This window comes from Lissotriton helveticus, chromosome 8 (assembly GCF_964261635.1).
Source record: "Lissotriton helveticus chromosome 8, aLisHel1.1, whole genome shotgun sequence".
NCBI classification, from domain to species: Eukaryota; Metazoa; Chordata; class Amphibia; order Caudata; family Salamandridae; genus Lissotriton; species Lissotriton helveticus.
In genome coordinates this window covers 484153886-484176827 of record NC_136069.1, presented here as the reverse complement: position 1 = coordinate 484176827, position 22942 = coordinate 484153886, and the positions used below count along the sequence as shown (strand labels likewise).

Genomic DNA, 22942 nt, shown 5'->3' with positions numbered 1-22942 from the left:
GGTTGGCAGAATTGCAACTTCTTCTTGGAGACCTTGTGGCCATTTTCCGCAAGGAAGTGCAGGAGTTGGACAGTGGTAGTGACTGCAAGTGGAGTGGTGTCGGCCGCCAAAAGGATATCATCGACGTATTGTATCAACACCACTCCATCCGGCAGCTGAACGGCGTCCAGCTGTCTCTTGAGGGCCTGGCTATAGATGCTGGGACTTCCTGTGTAACCTTGGGGAGCTCTACAAAATCTTTATGAGCGGGATTTTAACGTGAAGCCGAAAAGGTAGCGGCTGTCTGGGAGGATGGGGATGGAGAAGAATGCATTCTTGAGATCGATTACAGTGAAGGTGGTGGCTGTGGAAGGAATCAGGGTCAGAATGGTGGTGATATCCGAGACGACGGGGTACTGAGGTACAACCACTTTGTTGACCTCTCGAAGGTCGATGATGAAGCGGTACGCTTTCTCATCTCCCTCACCCTGCTTCTTTACAATGGGTAGGATAGGGCTGTTGCAAATATTGCTGACTACTTCCTCTACCACTCCTGCCTCTACCAATGACTGAATTATCTTTACCAATGCCTTCTCACCTTCGGGCGATATCCGATACTGTGGGAGTTTTGGGAGTACCGCATCTTGGCGAACAGTTATGTGCACAGGGTCAATCATCATGCGTCCTACGTCAGCGTCAGTTTTGGCCCACAGATACAGAGGTAGAGAGTCGAGTAAGGATGAGTCAGCGTCAGAGATGGAGAACATGTGTCGTAAGGGATAAGGTCTGAGCAGAGTCGGGTTATCGTACAGAATGACTCGAACTCCGTCCTGTGAACACCTAATAGTAGCTCGGAAATGCTTCAGTAAGTCAAGTCCCATAATGGCATCGGGGGTGTTGGAGGAAAGCAGAAACGTCGTGTCAGTGGGGTTACTGTCCAAGTCGAAGGAGATCGGCGCGGACAAGGGATTAGTGGAGGGCGTACCATCAAAACCTATTGATGTTATGTGTGAGCCAGACAAGGGTGCCCTTGGAATCAGTCGTTTAGATAACGCACTACGTGTCGCGCCATTGTCTACCAGGAATGGAGACTTCGTACCTAGGACCTTAGCGGTGACATAAGGACCTTGCTGGTCAACATAGAGCTCGACTGGATCCCTCCCTTGCCCTTGGCAGTCCTATGCGAAGTCGCAGGCATCGTCACAGTCAGCCTGCTGGCATTGGTTCTGTCGAGGGCGGTCGAAAGTGTTCGGTCTGCCTGGTCTGTCATTGCTAGCGTCGTTTGTGTGCCCTCGTCCCTGTCCTCTATTTTTCGGCCCATCCGCTACGTCTTTTGTGTCTCTATTTTTGTACATTTCTAACAGGACCGGACACTGGGACTTCCAATGCCCAAATCCCTTGCAGAACGCACACTGGTTGTCGTCAATGTCTGTCCGTCCAGCATAGGGCGCGGGGGTACGGTCTTTAGGGGGTGGATTTCTAGGGGCAGTCGACTGGTAGTGTCCTTTGTACGGTTCCCTACCTATCATCGCTCCTTGCAATTGAGCGATCATTACTCGTTCTTTCAAGTCCTTTTTCTTTCTCTCAGTCGCTTTGTCGTTCTCATTCTTTTGTCGTTCGTAGTATTGAGCCATCTGAAGGATAGCCGCGGGTTTGGAGGCAGCCCAACTACTTTCACTAGTCTGCAGTTTCTGCGAGACTTCTGGAGTCAGGCCCTTTACGTTATTCTGGACGAATAAGTGATGTCCGGTTGCAGAGGTCATGTCCTGGCCGCTGTAATCGGAGAACACCGCTTCGAACCTGGAAAAGTATTCTGATACGTCTTCCTGGGGTTTCTGGCAGCAGGCCGTTACTATCGACCAGTCCACCTTCTTTTCTGGGACTATGGTTTTGAGTTTTTGTACGATTTTGTCTGCCAGGTCTAGAATTGATTTCAAAGGTTTATGTCCGGGCTCTCGTTGCTTGTCTATGCCATCGAGTTGTAACCAGGTATGTCCGAACAGCTCAAGGTGGTCGACTTTCCGGATTAGCTTCCACACATCAGCTGGTAGACATAGCCCGAAAAACAAGTCGATGTCCGCTAGGGTCATAATCGTCGACCCCAAGGCGGTACCTAATTCTGTGTAGAAGGCAGTGGGGTTCTTTCGTAGATCAGGCAAGGACTTTCGAAAAGTCAGGATGTCTTGCCGATCCCAGGGTTGGTAGACCCAGTTGTACATTACCCTCCCCCTCGCATCTTGGTGGTTAATATCGTCGTGTGTTCCCTGTCCTCATGAGGGGACCCAATAAGGAGCTGCTTCTCTTATCGGCATTATGGTGTTAGTTCCCTCGGTTTGAGGTACAGTCGCAACAGGGGTCGTGGTGCTAGCTTCTAATCTTTGTTCAGTGAGGTGGCGGGAGACTTCAAGCGTGCGCATGAAGAGGTCCGTCACATCACACTCACCTCCGTCTCCAATGTCGACTTTTCTATACAGAGTCGTTAGGCTTTCAGAACCTTTGGCTTGGTACCGATCTTCATAAGCATTAAGGGTGTGGTAACAGAAACGTGTAACAAAGTGTCGTTTGTGGTTATTGGCATACGAATTGCATATATCTGTTACGTAATCTTCGCTTTCTTTCCGTTCCACTAGCGTCTTTACGATTTTATCAATCCCTGCTCGTTCATTCTTACTCAATCGATTTAATCTAGCGGAGTCTTTCTTCTCAGTGTCGGGGTCATCTACTGTTGCTGCTTGCGCTGCGCTGAGTACAAGGGGCTCGGCCGGCGCGGAGGCCGTGAGGACCGAGGCTCTGGTACCGCTCTCATCTGTGCTTGGGGGTTGCGTGCGTTGCACTAGGGGTTGGGAAGGGGCGTATGGAGGGGGCATGTAGATGATCGGGGGACCTAGCAGTAGATCATCGTTCGCTCGCTGCTTCGAAGGTAGCTCAGGGTAAAGCGTGGCGGGCGTTCTAACGCGACATTGGCTTGATGTTTCAGATTCTTGTTTTAGTTTAGCTTCCTCTCTTTCTTATATTTCTTCTTTCAACTTGTTCGCGGCTAAATGAGCTGCTTTTCATAATTCTTTTTCTAGTCTGACTTCATTTCTTTTCTTTCGCTGTTCTGTTTCTTTGCGCCACATGCCAAAACTATCAAGCATAGTGGGCATTGTTTTATGGTTACGAAGGGCTGTTTCCAGCACGCTTATTTTAGTATCATCGAAGGATCCTATCAGTGGCCACTGACTTTCCTGATCCTTTTTAGTATATTTATGCCATAACTTACTATAAGCTACGGCGACTAGTCCATACTTTAAAAACATATCCTTATTAGGGGTGCCTTCCAGAGGAGCCGGATGATCCACCTCTAATAAGCGGTCCGGGCTGAACCAACTACTGAACAATGGGGAGAAGATAGGCATGACGGGTTACAATGGGGACAAAAGTCTGCACTACCTATCCTTCACTACTTTGCGAAGACTAGGCAGAATATTTCTATTCTACAGTATTCGCAAATAGGGAATACCCAAAGAGAGAACTAATTCCAAACAGTCAATGTTCGGACAAACAATCAATCAATCAAATGAGGAAAAAATAGGCGCGACGGGTTACAACGGGGGCAAAATCCTGCGCTACCTACCCTTCACTATCTGCAAAGAGAGAGGGAAATTCCTGTTCCTCCCCGTTTGTAGGCAGAGAAGATCCTTTCAGAGAACCAATTTCGAACAGTTAATGCTCGAACAAACAATCAATCAATGGAGAGGGAAGTAGGCGCGACGGGTTACAACGGGGGCAAAAGCCTGCGCTACCTACCTTTCACTATCTGCAAAGGGAGAATACTCCTATCCTTGCCCGTTTGTAGACAGAGAATCTCTCAGAACCAAACAATCAAATGCGTAATACTAGTATTTTCCAAGACAATCAAACAATCAATTCGCAATTCGTCGTGTTACACGACCTTACCCGGACCGCATGGATAGTTTCTCGTCTTCCGCTTCCAGCGCCTGATCGTCCTCTATTCTCTGTAATTGCTGTGGCACTCCTGATGGTTCCCAGTCAGGACCGTAGATCACTCGAGAGAGGTCTGTTCGGAACCGGTGAAGTTCGGATGATCGGCTGCCAGACGAGGGTCTATAGGGCAGGAGCTCTTTCCCGATCGTTACAGTCATTCACACTGTCGTTGGGACCTCTCCCACTGGATCCACGTGTCGCTGATGGGCCCCACGTTTGGGACGCCAATTGTGGAAAAAGGGCAAGCAGGTCAGATCGATTACCCCCTTTCAAGGTTTGCCCGGCGATAGCCGCCTCTCACCCAACTCAAGGTTACCAAATGAAGAGGCAGGCGCTGGAGACTGGAAAGGCGGGAAACAGGAGTTTATTCCGACGGAGCAGAACACGTCAAATCAGACAACAGGGTATCTTCTCGAGGTGCTCTAACCGCATCTCTGAGGCCTGGCCTCTTATACACAAGTTTATGGCTTTATTACATTTATGACATCCGTGGTATTGCTTTGAAGTACGAAAAAAAGGCATCTTTGGAATCCCCGGTTCAGGCCCGTTCTCACACATATCTACAGTAGGGGTCCCCACCCAAATCTCAGCATGATGGCTATCGCGCAGCTGGACATTCCGCTCGGAACAGGAATGCGGGCGATCGGTCGGATCGAAGGGTGTGAAGGCATTGATTAATCCCCGCTCCTTTGATGTGAGGTGAGGTCCTACTGTAGGGGGCAATAAACTGCATCTGTTGGGCTAGGTGATGGCCTGGGATCAGGCCAGACAATCGGCAGGGAGGAAGAGGTTATCAAAAGGGCCTGTTCTATGAATGAGATGAAAGAGTGAGGGGGTTCAGCACGGGATGTGGCTCGGAGGCAGGGTCGCGCTGGAGGTGCGTTTATGGCCCAAGCAGGAGAGACCGGGGGCTGTCGGGGCACGGGGGATGCTTGCGAGGCCGGGGGGTGAGAGGAAGAGATGCGCTGGCTATTGGCAGTGGGCAGAGAGACCATGGTTTTAAAAAAAAAATGGCTGCTGCTGTAAGTGTGCGAGAGTCTGAAAGGGGACAAGATGGCGCCGATAATGTTGACATCGCAAACCAGATTTTAACACTACCAAATGCGGTTATTTTGTAGTGGAATGCAGAGCTTAGCAGTGTATTGGATGAAGAGGTGTTAGAGCTAGACTTTATGTTGATGGTCTTCAGTGAACTGGCAGCATTCAGAAGCTCTATAGGTCTCTTGATGCCACTGCTTATGATCATAGCCTACTTAACCGGTTACTGTATTGGGGTGACGAACCTCATATTTTGCTTCAAGAGTTTTTGTCCTGAGCAGATGGGGGAAGGGGAGTGTGTATGTATGTATATATGTTGTATACGTGTGTGTGTGTATATATATATATATATTCACTGGAAAAAACATAGGTTTCACACCAGTTATAGTTAGGAATTAGCATTTAAAAAACCTATTAAATTCACTGAAAGAAACATAGGTTTGACACCAGTTATAGTTAGCTGGAAATTTTACTGACATAAAACCATTGAAATTCCCACTTTATAGTTAGTTGGACTCACTATAACTTGCGCGCCCGCAATGCACTGCTGATGATGTCACATATTACATCATTCATGACATGGTTAGGGACATCACTGATGACATCACTGATGACATCTCAATGGACATCACTGATGACATCACTGGTGACATCATCCAGTGTGTGTGTTTCTGTAAAGTTAAAATATGTTTTACATATTGAAGAGTGAGTGTATGTATGAGTGTCTGGATGAAGGATTTAGTAGGTGCGTGACTGACTGTATGAGTGAGTGATTAAATGTGTCTTAGTGAATGCATGGGTTAGTGACTAAACTGTCTGAATGTGTACATCATTATGTTTGTTGTTGTGTAAGCTGCTGCATGTGAGAGTTGTCATATATAAATGACTATATATAACAGCCTGTGATTGCATAAGTGACTGTATCTATCAATATGTACTTGTATCAGTGATTGTAAAAGACAGTAAGTATGTGTTAGTCTATGTTTAAATAAGCAAGGTTTTGTGTGTATAACTGTATAGTTGTGGAAATGGGAGTGTGATTGATTCTTTACATGACTGACTAGGTGTATGAGTAACTCCATGGATGAGTGGCAGTGTGTGAGTCTCTGTATAGGTGTATGAGTGCATATGTTGGTCTTGTATTGATGAGTGACTGTATGTATGAAAGATTGTATGGGTGAATGAGTGGATGTGTGTGTAGACTTAGAAATCAGTGAGTGCGTATGTGGTAAGTGGTTTTACAGTGTCAATGGTTTCAGGAATGGTAGTTTGTATTTAACACTAGGTGTATCATGTGTTAGATTAGAGTGTGAGGAGGTGTATTGTATTATCACATGGTTGATGTTATCAGTGATGTCATCAGTGATGTCATCAGTGATATCATTTGAGATGTCATCAGTGATGTCATCAGTGATGTCACTAACCATGTCATGAATGATGTAATATGTGACTTCATCAGCAGTGCATTGCGGGCGCGCGAGTTATAGTGAGTCCAACTAACTATAACGTGGGAATTTCAATGGTTTTATGTCAGTAAAATTTCCAGCTAACTATAACTGGTGTCAAACCTATGGTTTTTTCAGTGAATTTAATAGGTTTTTTAAATGCGAATTCCTAACTATAACTGGTGTGAAACCTATAGTTTTTTCAGTGAATTTCATAGGTTTTTTAATAGCTAATTTCTATAGCTATGAAATATAATATTTTTTATAATGAATCCTATATTGTATATTTATGTAATACTATTTTTTTATGTATATTGTTCATGTTTATTTTTTTTATTTTTTGCCTTAGAGCGCTCCCGGTGCGCGTACCGGTGAGCGCACCGGTAAACGAGTGTTGCGGCGCGCCCCGGTGCGCGTACCGGTGAGCGTCCCGTTAGCGCTATTTCCGCGAACGAAAACATCATCGTGACGTATCGCGTAGCCGCGTGATGCATCTTTTGACGCACGGCGTAAGCGCACCCGGAAGTGCCCGAGCGCATACGATCTCCCAACGTAAGCGCCCCGGGACGCGCCCTGGTGCGCGCCCCCGGGCGCGTAGCGTAAGCGCGTCGGGTCATGTGACCTGAAAATAACACTTTTCATTGGTTCAGAACAGTTTTGTTTTCCAAATGATGAAAGCCCCCACCTTTTTCCCTCATTCTCACTTTGTTCTTTGAGTGAGGAAGACCTGTTTCTATTCATTGAGAAATGGCTACAGTAGCAGCAGCAGCAGGAGCTTCTGCACCAACACCACAAGGACCACCACAACACCACATTGGTGGTGAAGAAGAAGAGGAGGAGGAGGAGGAGGAGAGGCAGTTCTTGCCTGAAGATAATACCCCATATAAACCTAAGGAGCACTTTGTGTGGGAGTTTTTTAAAATCCCAAGGGACCAAAAGAAAGTCAATGCGCCAAAAGTGACATGTCTGATCTGTGGCACTGTACTTTCCAGGGGGAACCCTGCAAAAAAATATTCATTTGGGAACCATACAATGCTTCGCCACATGCAACGCAGGCACCCTAACAACTATGCTGCGGCAGAGGTCAGAGAACTGACCAGAAACCCTCCCCAATCTTCTCTGAGCACCTCCAAAAGCAAACAACCCACTCCATCGGGTCCAGAGACAAGGGAGATGGTCCCAAACATCCAACGCCAGTTTGGAGATTACAAAATAGTTTGTATATTTTGCGGGACTACAATTTCCTATGGTGAGCAAAGCATCAAAATCATCAACCGTGCTGGAGACAACCACAACTGCAGAAAGAAACCTTAATTTTTTTCTGATTTTTTTTGCTCCAGTTGAGCCGTTTACAATTCCCTGATTTTTGTTTGTCCCCATAAAAACTACAAAAAAATATAAAATTTTTCAGAAAAGCCAAAAAAAGTTACAAATGTTCAAAAAAACAATTAAAAAAATATAAAACAACAAAAAGAATAAAAAAAACAGTTCTTTTTAGAACTACCTCCAATTTATAAAAAAATGCTACATTTTTAAAAAACTCTGTCATTCTTTTTTCTCCATGGTACGCTCCCCGGTACGCTCCCCGGTGCGCGTACCGGGCGCTCCCCCGCGTAAATCGAAAGAAAAAATAAAAATTTGTTTGCCCCGCGGGGCCCTTTTATGGCCCCCACATCAAACCTATGGGGTCAGGGGGGTCTACCCTGCCCCCTTTTGGTAATTTCCCCCTTTGTTTTTGCTACCTCTTGTGTCTCGATCCTACCGAGACACAAGATGGCGGCCGCTCCGGACTGTTTGGAATGTTGACAGACACCCGAGAGCCAATCAGCTTTCCGCTCGCGAACTCGCGTAGCGCGCTGGTACGCGCCCCGGTGCGCGTACCGGGGCACGCTTATAGATATATATATTTTTTTTAACCTAAATTACTCAAAATTCACTGGAGCACATATCTTGAGACATAGCAAAGGCACATCGGGCTACCAGTCCCTTTTATCTCGGCCCCCACTTGACGAATCCCCCCCAAACTTTCAGGGAAGGAGCGGAGCGGAGCTGGCCATTTTCTTGGAGAAATTCAGCCAATTCCGTCCATCAACGCCAAATTTATTCCCAATAGAATGTTGCGGATTTCCTATGGAAACTAGGTCTTAACTATAACTACCTACTGGCGACCACCAGTAGGTAATGTGTGTGTGTGTATATATATATATATATATATATATATATATATATATATATATAAGGAAATACTCGCCTGACGCCTCCCGGCGTCACCGATCAGAAATTGAAAATCGGACAAATAACGAAGAATGGAACCCAGGTCTGGTGCCAGAATCAAGGTGTCTTTATTCGTGGAAAATTGAGCTTAACAAGCCGCCACGACGCGTTTCGACTGTATCCACAGTCTTGATCACATGATGTGATTGCCCAGTCACAGGTGAGTTATAAATGGTCAAAACAAAGGGCGGACTCATGGTAAATACTTAAAATACGTCACAAGTTTGACTGAAAATGAAAAACAGACTTGAAATACATCATCTAATTGAAGTCTCAACATATTGAATGTTTCATGTGAAACCGTACATTTCATGATTAGTAAATGTAAAATACATCACTGATAATCAAATATATATATATATAGTGAGAGAGAGAGAGAACTGATGGGGAGATCTGCTGGAATGGGCTCTGTTACTATCATTCTATTATCTGAGTGTTACTGTAAGACAAATAGACGTGGTCATAGTGTGTAGGTAGTTATATATCTTAAGTGTATAAGAAGATTGACCTATAACTGGCTGCCAACCAATGAGTGTTATGGTATTAGTATTAGTGTGGGCAAGAAGCACAAGTTACTACTTGTGTAACGATATATCTGTAAGAGACATTAGTTAATGAAAGATTCCTTACCTTAGAATATCCCCAGGCGTCAGACTGGATCCGGAAATTTTTTGCGTAGCAGTACCCATGCGTGTCGGTAAGCGTCGGCCAAGGCTCCGCGTCAGTCGTCGGCGCCGTGATGACGTCATCGGAGTACTTAGACGCCGCCTCCGCGTGGTGACGTCAGTTGTTTTACAAAGCTTTTCCGCGCCAGAAACGCAGAGCCTTGATAAAAACTAACACTGGTGCCATGAAACTAGAGCCCTGAAAGGGGATGACCTTAACCCTAGATATCGGTTCGCAGAACGGGGAGGATGGGTGGGTCGGTAAGAAATCTATCACTAACTAATGTCTCTTACAGATATATTGTTACACAAGTAGTAACTTGTGCATCTGAAAGAGACACGTTAGTGATAGATTCCTTACCTTAGAATAGATACCCCAGCAATACCAACCCCGGCGGTGGGTCTGCGAACCAATAATTACACCAGAAAGTCCTGGAGGAGGGAACGGCCAAAGAAGCCATCCCTCCGGACTTGGCTGTCCAGGCAGTAGTGTCTTGCGAACGTGTGCAGCGAGGCCCACGTAGCTGCCTGACAAATGTCCTGCAAGGGGACTCCCCGACCCAGGGCAGTAGTAGTCGCCGTGGCCCGAGTGGAATGGGCCCTCAGCCCAACAGGAGGTTCCTTTTTAGCCAAGGAGTAGCAAACCTGGATGCACAACACGATCCACCAAGAGATGGTCCGTTTGTGCACCGCCCGTCCCTTCTTAGCGCCCACGTAACCAACAAAGAGTTGGCCATCCACCCGGAACTGGTGTGTGCGATCCAGATAGAATGAGAGCGCACGTTTTGGGTCCAGACGGTGGAGCCTCTCTTCCTCTTTCGAGGGATGAGGAGGCGGAAAGAAGGTGGGCAAGGTGATGGACTGCCCGATGTGGAAGGCTGTCACTACCTTGGGCAAGAAACAGGGTCTTCTCCGCAACACAACCTTGTCCGGATGGACAGAAAGGAAAGGTGGTTTTGAAGAAAGAGCCTGGAGCTCACTCACCCTCCTGGCAGAGGCGATGGCAACCAGGAAAGCAGTCTTAAGGGTAAGAAGACGGAGGGGACAGTTGTGGAGTGGCTCGAAGGGAGCGCACATCAAATAAGTGAGTACAAGGTTCAAGTCCCACTAGGGCATCACGAATGGAACAGGAGGAAACATGTGTGTGATGCCCTTCAAAAACCTATTTACAATTGGGGACTTGAACAAAGATGGCTGATCAGGTAGCCTCAAGAAGGCAGAAAGAGCAGAAAGGTAGCCCTTGATAGTGCCCAGAGCAGAGCTCTGCTGGGCAAGAGAAAGAAGGAAGAGGAGAACCTCAGAAAGGGGGGCAGAGAGTGGATCCACAGCCTTTGCTGTGCACCATGCCACGAATCTGTTCCACCTGCAGGCGTATACCGACTTTGTGGAGGGACGCCTAGCTGCCAGAATGACATTACAGACTTCAGGAGGCAAGTCAAATGGCCTCAACTGTCGCCGCTCAATCTCCAAGCTTGTAGGTGGAGACTGGATAGGTTCAGGTGGAGGACCGTCCCCTGCTGCTGCGACAGAAGGTCCTCCTGAAGAGGCAGACGAATCGGGGGATCGACAGACATGCTGAGTAGCTCTGGATACCAGTATCTTCGTGCCCAGTCTGGAGCCACAAGGATAACCTGGGCCCGGTCACGCCTGATCTTCTTCAGCACTCTGGGCAGAAGTGGTATAGGCGGAAAGGCATACAATAGACCGCAACTCCACTCGCGACGAAAAGCGTCGCCGAGCGAGTGCTGCCTTGGAAATTCCAACGCGCAGAACTGATGACATTGCGCGTTCTCTTCTGTGGCGAATAGATCTAATCAAGGCTTTCCCCACTGCTGAAAGAGGCCTTGCGCCACGTCCAAGTTCAGACGCCATTTGTGATCAATAATGCACCGATGGCTGAGTTCGTCCGCCTTGGCGTTCAGGGAACCTGCCAGGTGTTGAACCACCAGGGTCACGCCCGGATGTTCCAGCCACTGCCAGAGGCGCAGAGCCTCCTAGCAAAGGGTCCACGACCCCACCCCGCCCTGTTTGTTGCAGTACCACATGACGGTGGTGTTGTCCGTGAACACCTGCACTACACTCCCCCGGACAGAGGGGAGGAATGCCTTCAGTGCAAGCCGGATCGCCCGCAGCTCCAAAAGGTTGATGTGGAGCTGGGACTCCGCCGGAGACCAGAGGCCTCTGATCTCCGCCTCTCCCATGTGGCCTCCCCAGCCCTGGAGGGACGCGTCCGTCACAACTACATGCTCCGGGTGGGGTAGGGAGAGGGATCTGCCGCTGACCCAATCGCAGTCCGGGAGCCACCACTGCAACTGTTGTGCAGTGCCCTCCGAGATCAAGACATGGTCGGACAAGTTGCCCTGATGATGGGCCAACTGAAACTTCAGGTCCCACTGCAGAGCCCGTATCCGCCACCGGGCATGATGCACCAGAAGGATGCAGGAGGCCATCAGCCCCAGAAGTCGCAGCGTCAACCTGACCGAGACTCAGGATAAAGGCTGAAAGATCGGAATCAGAGCCTGAATATCCCGAACCCGCTGTTCGGGAGGATAAACCCGAAACTGCGGCGAGTCGAGAACCGCTCCGATGAAGAGGAGCTTTTGAGAGGGGCACAGGTGTGACTTCAGCACATTGATGGAAAACCCCAGCAGGTGCAGGTCGGCCGGCCGTAGTCTGGAGGTGGCTGACTGTCTGGGGCGAGCCCGCCTTTAACAACCAGTCGTCGAGGTAGGGGAAGACTGAAACCCCTAGCCTGTGCAGACGAGCTGCGACCACCGCCATCACTTTCATGAACACCCGTGGGGCGCTGGTAAGGCCGAAGCGGAGCACAGTAAACTGAAAGTGCTCGTGGCCTACCGTGTACCGCAGGTAACGCCGGTGGGCCGGCAGGACGGGGATGTGAAAATAAGCGTCCTGCAAGTCCAACGCTACCATCCAGTCTCCAGGGTCTAGGGCAGCTAAAACCTGAGCCAACGTCAGCATCTTGAACTTCTCCTTCCGGAGGAAGCAGTTGACGTTCCGTAGGTCCAAGATAGGGCATAGGCCCACTTTGCCCTTCTTGGGTACCAGAAAGTAGTGAGAGTAACAACCACACCCTACTTCTGGCCCAGGAACGCGCTCGATGGCCCTCTTGGCTAAGAGGGCCGTAACTTCCTCTTGCAGAAGTTGCAAGTGATCCCCCCGACACGCGGTGGTACTGCGGTGGCATGGCTGGAGGGGTCGCCTCGAAGGGGAGGGAGTAGCCCCTTCGGACGATTTGCAGCACCCACTTGTCCGATGTGAGAGTGCGCCAGTGGTGGTGGTGATGGCGAACCCTGCTCCCCACTGGTGTCACATGGGCCTGAAAGCACGGACTAGGAGGGTTTTGAGGCGGATGCTGCAGGGGCAGGTGTGGACTGGCCTCGCCGTTGTCCCATACCGCCGCCATGGCTGTTTCCACGTCCGCCACCGCGCTGGATGGCAGCTGCAGCACGTGGCTAGCAGAACGTGTGGGGGCGCCCCTTCCTTGGCCACGAAAGGGGCGAAAGGCAGCCGTTTGCTGGCGCGGGGCCGAGAGGCCCAAGGACTTGGCTGTAGCCCTGGAGTCCTTAAAGCGCTCAAGCGCATGGTCTGCCTTGTCGCCAAAGAGGCAACGGCCATCGAACGGCATGTCCATAAGTGTGTTTTGGACATCGGCTGAGAAATTGGCGGACCTCAACCAGGCGTGACGACGAATCGCCACAGTCGTTGCCATCACTCTGCCTAGAGAGTCGGTAGTGTCCAGCCCACACCGAATGGATTACCGTGCCGCATCTCGGCCTTCCTCAAGGGCCTGGCCGAGTTTAGCCCGTACCTCCATCGGGAATTCTGGCAGCAAGGCCGCGACCGTGTCCCACAGAGAGTGGGTGTAGCGGCCCAAGAGGCACGCGGTATTGACTGACCGCAATCTCAAACTCAGGGAGAATACCTTCTTTCCGTAAGTCTCGTACCTCTTGGATTCCCGGTCGGGGGAGCCGACGGGAATGCGGTCTGGGAATTGGAGGCCCGGATAACCAGGCTCTCAGGGGTAGGGTGGATAGACAGAAAGCAAGGGTCATCCGGAGCCGGGCGGTGGCGTCTGGCCACGTTCCTATCCACAGGCTGCCCTGTGGCGGGCCTGGACCAAGTGCCCAAAAGAACGTCTGACAAGGCCTCATTAAACGGCAGCAGAGGCTCGGCCCAGCTTGACTGCGGTTTAAGGACCTCAGTGAGGAGGTTAGTCCTCACGGCCGCGACGGGGAGCTCAAGGCCAAGGCCTTGGCCGCCCTCACCAGCACCATGCAATAAGCAGCCCCCTCCTCCATAGCCACGCTAGAAAGCGAGACAAAACCAGTGTCGGGCGAAGTGTCCAGACCACTGGCCTCCCCAAGCTCTCCTGTCCAGTCCGCAGAAGACTGACACTCACGTGCCAGAGGGTCCTCAGACCCCTCCCAGTCATCCTCATCACCCACCGCCTGGTAGTCAGGCTCAAAAGATTGGGTCGGGTCATAGAAATAAAATTCTCCCATCGGCGTCTAGAGCGGCGCCGCTCCGGCGCCGGACCCGAATCGAGGGCAGGACCAGGAACGACGTCGTCCTGGGACTGCGCCGGGGGCGATACCCTTGGGGCCGACACCGGCGAGGTCGTGAGGTCGACCGGCGGCGACCTGGATCCGGAACCAGAGGGGCCATGCGGCGCCGGGACCGAAGTCGCCGACGGCGCCGGGGCCGAAGCACCCGACGGTGCCGGTGCCGAAGCGCCCGGCCCGAAGGCGCCGCGGAACCCGACGGAGGAGCGAGCTACCTCATGGCCATGAGGAAGTCTGTAATCTCCCCCGGCGTCGCGTCCTGCCCAGGGACCGGCGGGTGTGGAGCAGGCCGCGACACCTTCGGCTCCAGCGGAGCCGCGTTGGCGGTGTCGCCCGAACCCCCGGCCGCATCGCGCGAGCGTCGGGGGGAGTCAAAAGAGCGATGATGCCTCTTCGACTTCTTGTGCCTCTTACCTGAGGACTTCGAGCCCGAAGACAGATGACGACTTCCGGAACTGTGGTGGCTCCGGCCCCGCGACCGGTCCCTCGACCTTGCGGACCGGGACCTCGAGCGGCGTGGGGCGGACTTCCGAAGCTCAAGTCGCTTACGGGACCGCTCCCGTCTAGCCTTGGACGTCAGGGCCCGGCAGTCGGAGCAGGACTAGTCATCGTGGTCCAAGCCTAAACAGTGCAGGCACCGGCGATGGGGGTCGGTAACCGACATCAGTCGGTTGCAGTCGGCGCAGGGCTTAAACCCGGGCATCCCTACCGGCACAGTCAGAGTCGAATAGACTTCAAAAATGGATCAAAAAGGATCTCAAAAGGTTAGTCAAAAAGTGACTCGGGTACAACTTTTTCCAGATCTGCTCTAGTTGGCGCGGAAAAAAGAAGAACTGACATCAGCACGCGGAGGCGGCGTCTAAGTACTCCGACGACGTCATCACGGAGCCCACGACGCAGACGACGGACGCCGAGCAGCGGACGACGCCTACCAATGCGCATGGGTACTGCTACGCAAAAAATTTCCGGATCCAGTCTGACGCCTGGGGATATTCTAAGGTAAGGAATCCATCACTAACGTGTCTCTTTCAGATGGGATGAAATGTCTAGAATATCCACGCTAACCTTCTTAGCCTACCTGTATCTAGAAAGTAGTGTGCTGGTTATGTTGTTCCATATCCGCGGGCTGTAAACTGTAGACTGAACTTGAAGGTGCGATTAAGCCACTTGTCAGCCAGGTTTAAAATAATTACAGTCCAGTTAGAAAAATTGCTTTTTTCACACACAAAACCAAAAGTAAACTCTGCTTACATATTTTGGAGGGTTCTCTTTTTCATCCACATCATGCACTAAATAAAGCATTGCAATACAAATCGTTTTGCCTTTTGTGTAGTGAAAATACCAAGCTTCAAACCACAACAATGAAACAAAATGGGCAGCAACAGCAAAACCTTCCCTAACTCATAGAATAAGTAAAAGACAGGTTGCAGAAGCAGGAGTGACATAACACGATTCTCTCACACATACAGAACTAATAAAGTACAGATAGGTAACACAGAAAAAAGGATGTGAAAGGAAGTAAATACTGTTGTGTGGTCTATGTCGACAGACATTAACATACATGAAGTACAGCACACCTGGAAGAAACAACCAAACCTTTTATGCAATTACCATATATTCATGTACTCACATAGGATGATGCACCCTCACCAACTCAGTGTGGGACGATTTATCAATGTATTCCATATATAAGACTCAGAATCATCCGAGATGTCTGCTGATCACCGGTTATACTGTTTTGCTAGTTATGAGTTCCGGAAAGGTTATGTCCCTCAAGTCGACATCTATGTCCTCTCATTGTCAAACTCAGACTTTTATTAAAATTGTGTGTAAGTGAGCTAAATATTTTTTTTACTGGTGTCACCTTACAACAAAATTAAAAAACAGAGGGTGGTGCGACGGACACTACTTGTCTTTTCCATCACCATGTTTCAACTCAAGAATATGGCCCTGATGGAGTCAGGTACCTTCCTCAGGACTAGAGGTCTTGGTATCTTGCATCACATGTTGTGAGACAGCTGCCTATGCATAGGGCATGTTATGCAAGTCGAAGCATCCTTTGTTTTTTCATGAGATGGGGCAACAGCGGCGGAAACAACCCTTTACAAAGAACAGGCACCCCTTGGTCAGAAACAGTGCAAGCTTCCATCCTTCAGAGGACAGGTACAACTAGAGCAGCAACACTTAAGCTTTCCCCATCACAGGACATGTACAAATCAGTGAGCCGCAGTCCAAGCTTTGCATTCTCACAGAGCAGAGACATCATGGCAGTAGCAAAGTAAGCTTCCCTCTCTCACAGAAAGTAGCAAGTGCAATTGATCATTCCACGCAGAATACATTAATCGCCCCAGGACATGCAGTTAATGGATTAGGGTCATGAAGGTGACAGACAGATCTCTAGCGTGGGTGCTTAACTAACTGAGAGGAATGTATAGAGGATGTGTGAGTAAACATTCAAGCTCTTACGCCATTCTCACTTATGTGATCTTCCACATCAGTACCCTGAAAGTCCTGCTGCAGTCACTCAAGGACCATTTGTCACTACTTACTCTTGCCAGTTCCTTTAGATCCAACGTCTTAAAGTTACATGCATATCTGCCAAAGGCTTTACCCTTGCTATACTAAGGTAAAATCCTTCTCGACTAATGGTGTAAAGGGGGTGGAGGGAGTGATATGTGCCTAGTTCTACCTGTTTAAAGAAAAAATGACTAAACCAAAACACACACCTCTGTGCTGTTTTTTTGTTCTCCCTAACGTTCCAACTGTCTGTATATTTCCCCTTTCTCGTTTATATTCCTTTGTCTCTCACTCATGTTCTATCTAGTCTCTACCTCTATCCAGTCTCTTATTCTCTACCTTTTTCCTCTTTCTCATTCTCCTTACCTTCCTCACTCGCCCTCACGTGCACCTCTGTGGCTTCAGCATCTTCTAATTCTCTCTAGTTTCAATTTTATATGTCTTTTCACCCCTTTCTCTGACCCCCAACACTCTCCCACTCGTTATTCACACCTGCTCCTATCCCACCCTCTTCTATCCCTTTATTATACATCCCTCTCTGACAAATCTCATTTTTTAGGTCTCGCCTAGGCAGTGCATGCGCGGTCTCTTTGAGGCATGCTATATCTACTGTATGGGCTTTCACCACGCCCCTCACTTTTCATTGGTTTCTTTATGTGCCTTTCTAAACTGGCTCTTGTGTGGTGAATCAGTCATATTTTCCCCTCCTTTTGTGGTTTGGTTCACACCTATGGGGACTAGCCTGCTTACATGTCTTATCTCTCCACGGGGCGTATCGGTTACTTTTGCCTATTTCCTTACTTTGCCTTGCCTCTGGTTGTTCGTTTGTTGATTTTTATGTGTGGGAAAACAACTGCACTTAAGCCAATGCTATTTGAACCATGCCTTCCCCTCCGCCGTAGCCACAGCACGGCCACACTTCTGCTCCTACCACTGCTGCTGTCAGTGCAGCATGACTGCCACTTTCTGCTCTCGTTCATCATCGCCCACATTTCCAACGCAGTACATGTTGGCATCCATGTCTGCTGGGCTCCAGAAGTAGGAGGGGTCACGGGAGGGACAGTGTGTAGGGAGGGGTGAAGGGTGCCACATCCCGGTTGCCTCGGGTACAGACAGGGACACCGCCGCCTTCTTTTTTCCTTTCTTTTTGTACTTGTTTTTATTTTCCAGAACCCTTCTGGGCCTTCACCAAACATAACGTCATCGGACCTTTGGCAATCTCCGAAAATTAGTCCTGCAAACAGTGCATCGAGAGAAGAACAGTACGTAGGCCCCCTGCCATCCAATGAACATCAGCGTTCTGCCGTCAATAGCAGCGAGTTATCGACTATGTCAACCAAAACAAAGACGTGCAACGCTTTTACTCTGTGTAGCAAGCAGGCAGGTAGCTTTGTGTATATTTTGCTGTTCATCAGTACCAAGAACCTGTAAAGCTGAAGTAGCCACTGCTATATAAACACAGCACCCAATGTACAGTATAGTGGAGCACCCAATGTACAGTATAGTGGAGCACGGATGAGGCCATGGTTCTTAGCCAAAGCAACTGTGGGTCTCCTAAGTAGTAAGAATAAGGTGCTCCTTGCTCATGTATGAAACCTTATAGAAGTGCCTACAGCTAATAAAATTTAATCCCTACGAAGAACAGAGACTGCCTGCGCTCTGCTCTTCTGGGATGCAAGCTGAGGCTATAGGACGTCACATTCCCTCCCCTGCCATCACGAGAGGCTAAGAGCCCTTAGGTGCCTCCCTCCCCAGTGTGACCTGTCCAGTTAAAGGACCTTGATCCAGCTGCAGATCATGTTTTTCATTGCTACTCATGGGCAAATCGTCTTACTCATCCATGTCCTCTCCCCATGGATGTCTACTGGCATTTGGGTGCGGAGTACAGCAGTGTGGCTTGCAGGGAGACTTTTGCGGTGCTCCCTGGCCGTGGCCCCATTTGTTTTACCTCTCCCCCGTCCTTCCCCCACTTTACCTACCTCCCCTCCCCCTTTCAGTTTTCTTCTCCCACACCGACCGCAGCACTCCTGTGGGCAGATCGAGTCACACGACTGCCAGCACCGTTTTCACATTGGCACGAGTAGCTCCTAGTTCTCATGGACGTCTGTCATGCCCCTAGCTCCCAAAGTTCGTGCAGCTCCAGCAAATGCTGGACAGCAGCCAGCACAGTGGATGCACAGTGAGGAAAGCCTGCAGCTTCTCTAGCATCGTGGCTTCACATCCATGAGTGCCTGATTCTGTCTGCATCTGAAAGGGTAAAGAAAACGCATGAAAGAAAACCCTGCCAAATCACGTACAGCAAGAAAACACCTTCGCAGGAAAATTCTTGCTCCAAAACCTTTTTTTGTAATATCTTACATCCATAGGCAAAGTATTGTAAAGTTGGCAACATTCGAGATGTTATCAAACTTTGGCAATTTTGCAAGCATTGGCCTGTAAATGTTTAATTTCTCCCACCCTTGTTACAAGCCCCGTGTGTTCTTGTGTTCCTTCCATATACTACTGGCCAAAGACCAAATGGCTTCAAGTTACCTTCTCAAATTCATGCCGAGCTAGCATATGAGCTTGAGGCCTTGGCGGTCTATTTTCACTGTCTCTCCTTTACTTCTTTGCTTTTTTCTCTCTGGTTTCCATGCATTTTCTTCTAATTTCCCCCTTCCTGTATATTCATTTCTCGCCTTTTTGCACTCCCTCACACTCTTTCCTTCCTCTTTCTTTCCTCTGTTGATCTCTTTCCACTCTCCCCCATTACCCTCTCCTTTTTTCTCTTTGCTGCTTTTTCTTCTCTCCTGTCTCTAGTATTCTGCCTTCTTTCTGACCATCACCCAGGCACTCATCCTCTAATTCTTTTAATCTCTCCCCTGGTCAGTCACTCTCATTCTGACATGCACTGTATATTCTCCCCTCTTTCAGTTTCACCTATTCTCTCTCTCTTGCTTCCTCTCGGTCTCTCAAGAAGCATTAGAACAGGCAGGAAGAAATCTCCCTGCATTACCAAGTACGAAAAAACTAGAAGACATTTTTTATGTTCATTCTTTTTTTAATAGGATCTTTAAGTTGTACATAATGTCTTCTTGGTTAGAAATGTGGTAACAAAAATACGTATAACCCTTTTTAGGTCTCGGGCCTGCGTAGGCTGCACTTGCGCAGTCTCGAGATTTTATGTTTTGGAGTATGGGGCTTAAACCCGCTCCTCTTCTCCATTGGCTGGCTTCCTAAACGGAGGCCAGCCATTGGAGAAGACGGGCATCTGTCCATTTAAGCCCCGTCTTTTTGGGATTCGGGTGTGTTTTTTAGTTTCTTTCTCTCCTTTTCCCATTGGCTGGAATTTTACATTCCAGTCGATGGGAAGAGGAGAGAAAGAAAAACACGCCCCCGAATCTGAAAATGACGGTGCGTTTCTCCGAGGCATTTCTGCTTGACCTCGGAGAAACATGGTTGCATCCCCTGCTCCTTGCATCAGTGCCTCACACCGCTGCTCAGGGCAGGGTCCCGCAGTGTTAGTGTCACCTTCCGGGATCCATGGAGTCTGTACCTATGGGCATCCACATTTAGTGTCTTGTTAAACCCTTCTTTGATTCTCCAGAGACGTTCATACAGCAGCATGGCGCACTTGGCCGGAAGAATAAACCAGAGACGTTCATACAGCAGCATGGCACCCACCGTAGTCTAAGATTTTAGGTAGCACTCTAGTTCTCTAATAGACCGTTATGCCAGGAGAAATTACTTGTAGTCGTCCTGCTTTCGTGTTGTTGCTCTTCCGATAGTCCTTTGTCTAGGTCTTTCGCTAAGAGGGAGGGTAGGGGCTAAATCCTGTGAAAAATTGTCCATTTTCTATGTCTACCGGCCCTCTGTGTTAGACCGTAGAGTGCCAGCGCGTTTACATCAGCCTCTGAGACGTCACATTGCTGTGGCTGCACAGTGAGGGGCGGGCCCGGGGCGGCGCTGGGTGCTGCCAGCTCCAGAAGGGAAGAGGCGGTGTAGGAGGAGGAAGGAGGATGGTGGCGGTGACCGATCTCTGAGAGGTGAGTCCAGAGCAGGCGCCTGCTCCTGCGCTGTGCGGGGGCAGCAGGAGAGAAAAGACGGGGATGGAGGGGTAGCTCTGTCTGCGACCACAGCATCTCCAACCTCTCTGTTTGTATGAGTGTTTGGGGTGTCGGCGCCAGTCCTGGGCCTGCAGTCAGACAGCAAGAGTGGGGGTGTCTTATCCTTAGGGCTCTGGCGCGAGTACATCTGTTGTAGAGGATAACCTTTGCTGAGAAGCTTGAGGAGAAGCTTGAGTCGAAACTAGGGTGGCAAAGGGAGGTTGGTGAACAGGGGCTGAGACTGAAGCCCTTGCACCCGTCGTGAGACATAACTGATCGTGCACTGGTCTACCATGGCTGGCCCTGGAATGTCACACCCGTGGTGAACAACGGCACTATGTCTGAAGTGTTAGAACCCATTATACGCTACATGTTGCTTGGACGTCATGCACCAGCTGGGGAACGATTCACGGTAGTGGTGGTGAAGATGTATTATCCTCATTGGTGTTGGGTCTTAGGGATGGGTCTTGAGCTGCCTTGGGTCGTGAGTTACAATTATCATGCACACCGCCGGTTACGAGGTAGCTCTGTAGTTAGTGGGCTTTCATTAGTTCTGCTTCTCTCGTTCTCCTAAGCAATATGGGGATGGAGGTCGTGGTCTCTGGGGCGGACTTTTACCGTGTCTACTACCACTTTAGCCCACCAGTTGCATGCGGAAGGACAAGCTGACAATCTAAATACTGAGTCCAAATACTGGGAAAACCGGATGAATTAGCAAGAAAGTTGTGCGTTTTGCGTTAGGAGAACTTCTCACTGTGGGTTCAGGCAAAAAAATGATCGACTTTACACACAAGGGTTTTTCTTCCAGTTTGTGTTTGAATGTCATGCATGGCTTGAGCTGCATTGCTGTTGTGCATCTGTTGTGGTGGTGTCCGTCTAGTGCCAATGCCGTGCCTGGATCAAGAGTAGTTTTTTTTCGTCTAATTACTCTGATAGACCCCATTGATGAAAACATGTTGCTTTTTATCCGGAATAACATAAGTCAGTACCCTCTCAGTCAATATAACAAATGCCAAATATCTGAAATAAATTACATATTCGACCGTATGCATAAATAAAAAAATGTAATTTAAATGCCAATAGCTCTAACTTTTGCAAAGGCGAGACCGTTGCATTGTAAATGCTTGTTAATTACAACTTTTCAATATACTGCACAGCAGCTCTGGCTAAACATTTATAAGTTCCAAAAGGCGAGACCTATTGGCTATGCCAATGACTGTCTGTAGGAAGCGGGCTCTGTATATACTATATCAAAGTGAGGTATAGTGTGTACAGAGTCCAGTGGAACCCCAAAGGAAGGCAGAGGTAAAGTTAGATAGCACCTCACTCTCTATTTGTGGTAGTGTGGTCGAGCAGTAAGGCAGTATCAGAGGACAGTGTTAAGCATTTGTTGTACACACTGTCGGCAAATGAATTCACACACTCAAAGACTGAACTTCAGACCAATTGTTTTTGTATCAAAAATATTCTTTTAGGTATTTTATTTCTGATTAGAAGGAGCACAGGACACACTCAGTCAAAGCACACCAGCAATTCAGCAAAAAGTGGGGGCAGCCATGCAGAAAGATGGCACTTTCTCACGTTGTCTTACTCTGTCCCCAGTCTCTCAAGTACGAATGTATGACGGAACTACGCATGTCAATACTACGCATGCTTTTATGACATAGCCGTTACAATGCACCGTTTCCAAGCATTACTTTAACCACACAGGATTTTACGATTTATGCCTTTACCACACATGCCTTTATAACAAATTTCCATTCAAAAGAATGAATGGTAAAGGTTTTATGTATTTTACAGGTAAGGAGAAACCCTTTTTATGTATATATAAAGGGTTTATATTTTCCTGTAAAATACTTACATTTTTGTGGTAAAGGCATACGATTGGTTAAAAAAAAAAAATCCCAGGAAGGTACCAACCCTATTTTTGTTTACACACACACAAAAAATATATATGAATGTATGTGTGTGTATTATATATATATATATACACATACACACACACATACCCATGACTCCTCAATCCATACCCACCCTAAGATTTCCCTTACCACCCAAAAACCTGAACCCACCTTAACCCCTAAAGATTCCCTTGTCACCCAAAAACCCATACCCGTCCTAAAGCCTACAAATTCCCTTTCCACCCAAAAACCCATACCCACCCTAAAGCCTAAAAAATTCCTTGCCACTCAAAAACCCATACCCACCCTAAATCCAAAAAATTCCCTTGGCACCCAAAAACCCATACTCACCCTAAACCCTAAAAATGCTCTTGCCAGCTCATAACTATTCTAAGCACAGAAAACCAAGAACACTTAACACTTACCTGCAAAATACTTATAAGATCTTAAATCCTTTACCAGGCA

General features: G+C 48.6%; 1 protein-coding gene across 8 annotated transcripts in view; it reads right to left on the bottom strand.

The window, feature by feature from the left end:
* The window catches only part of ELF1 (E74 like ETS transcription factor 1), a 526009-nt gene that overhangs the window by 83411 nt on the left and 419656 nt on the right, over positions 1-22942 (bottom strand). The window lies entirely within an intron of this gene.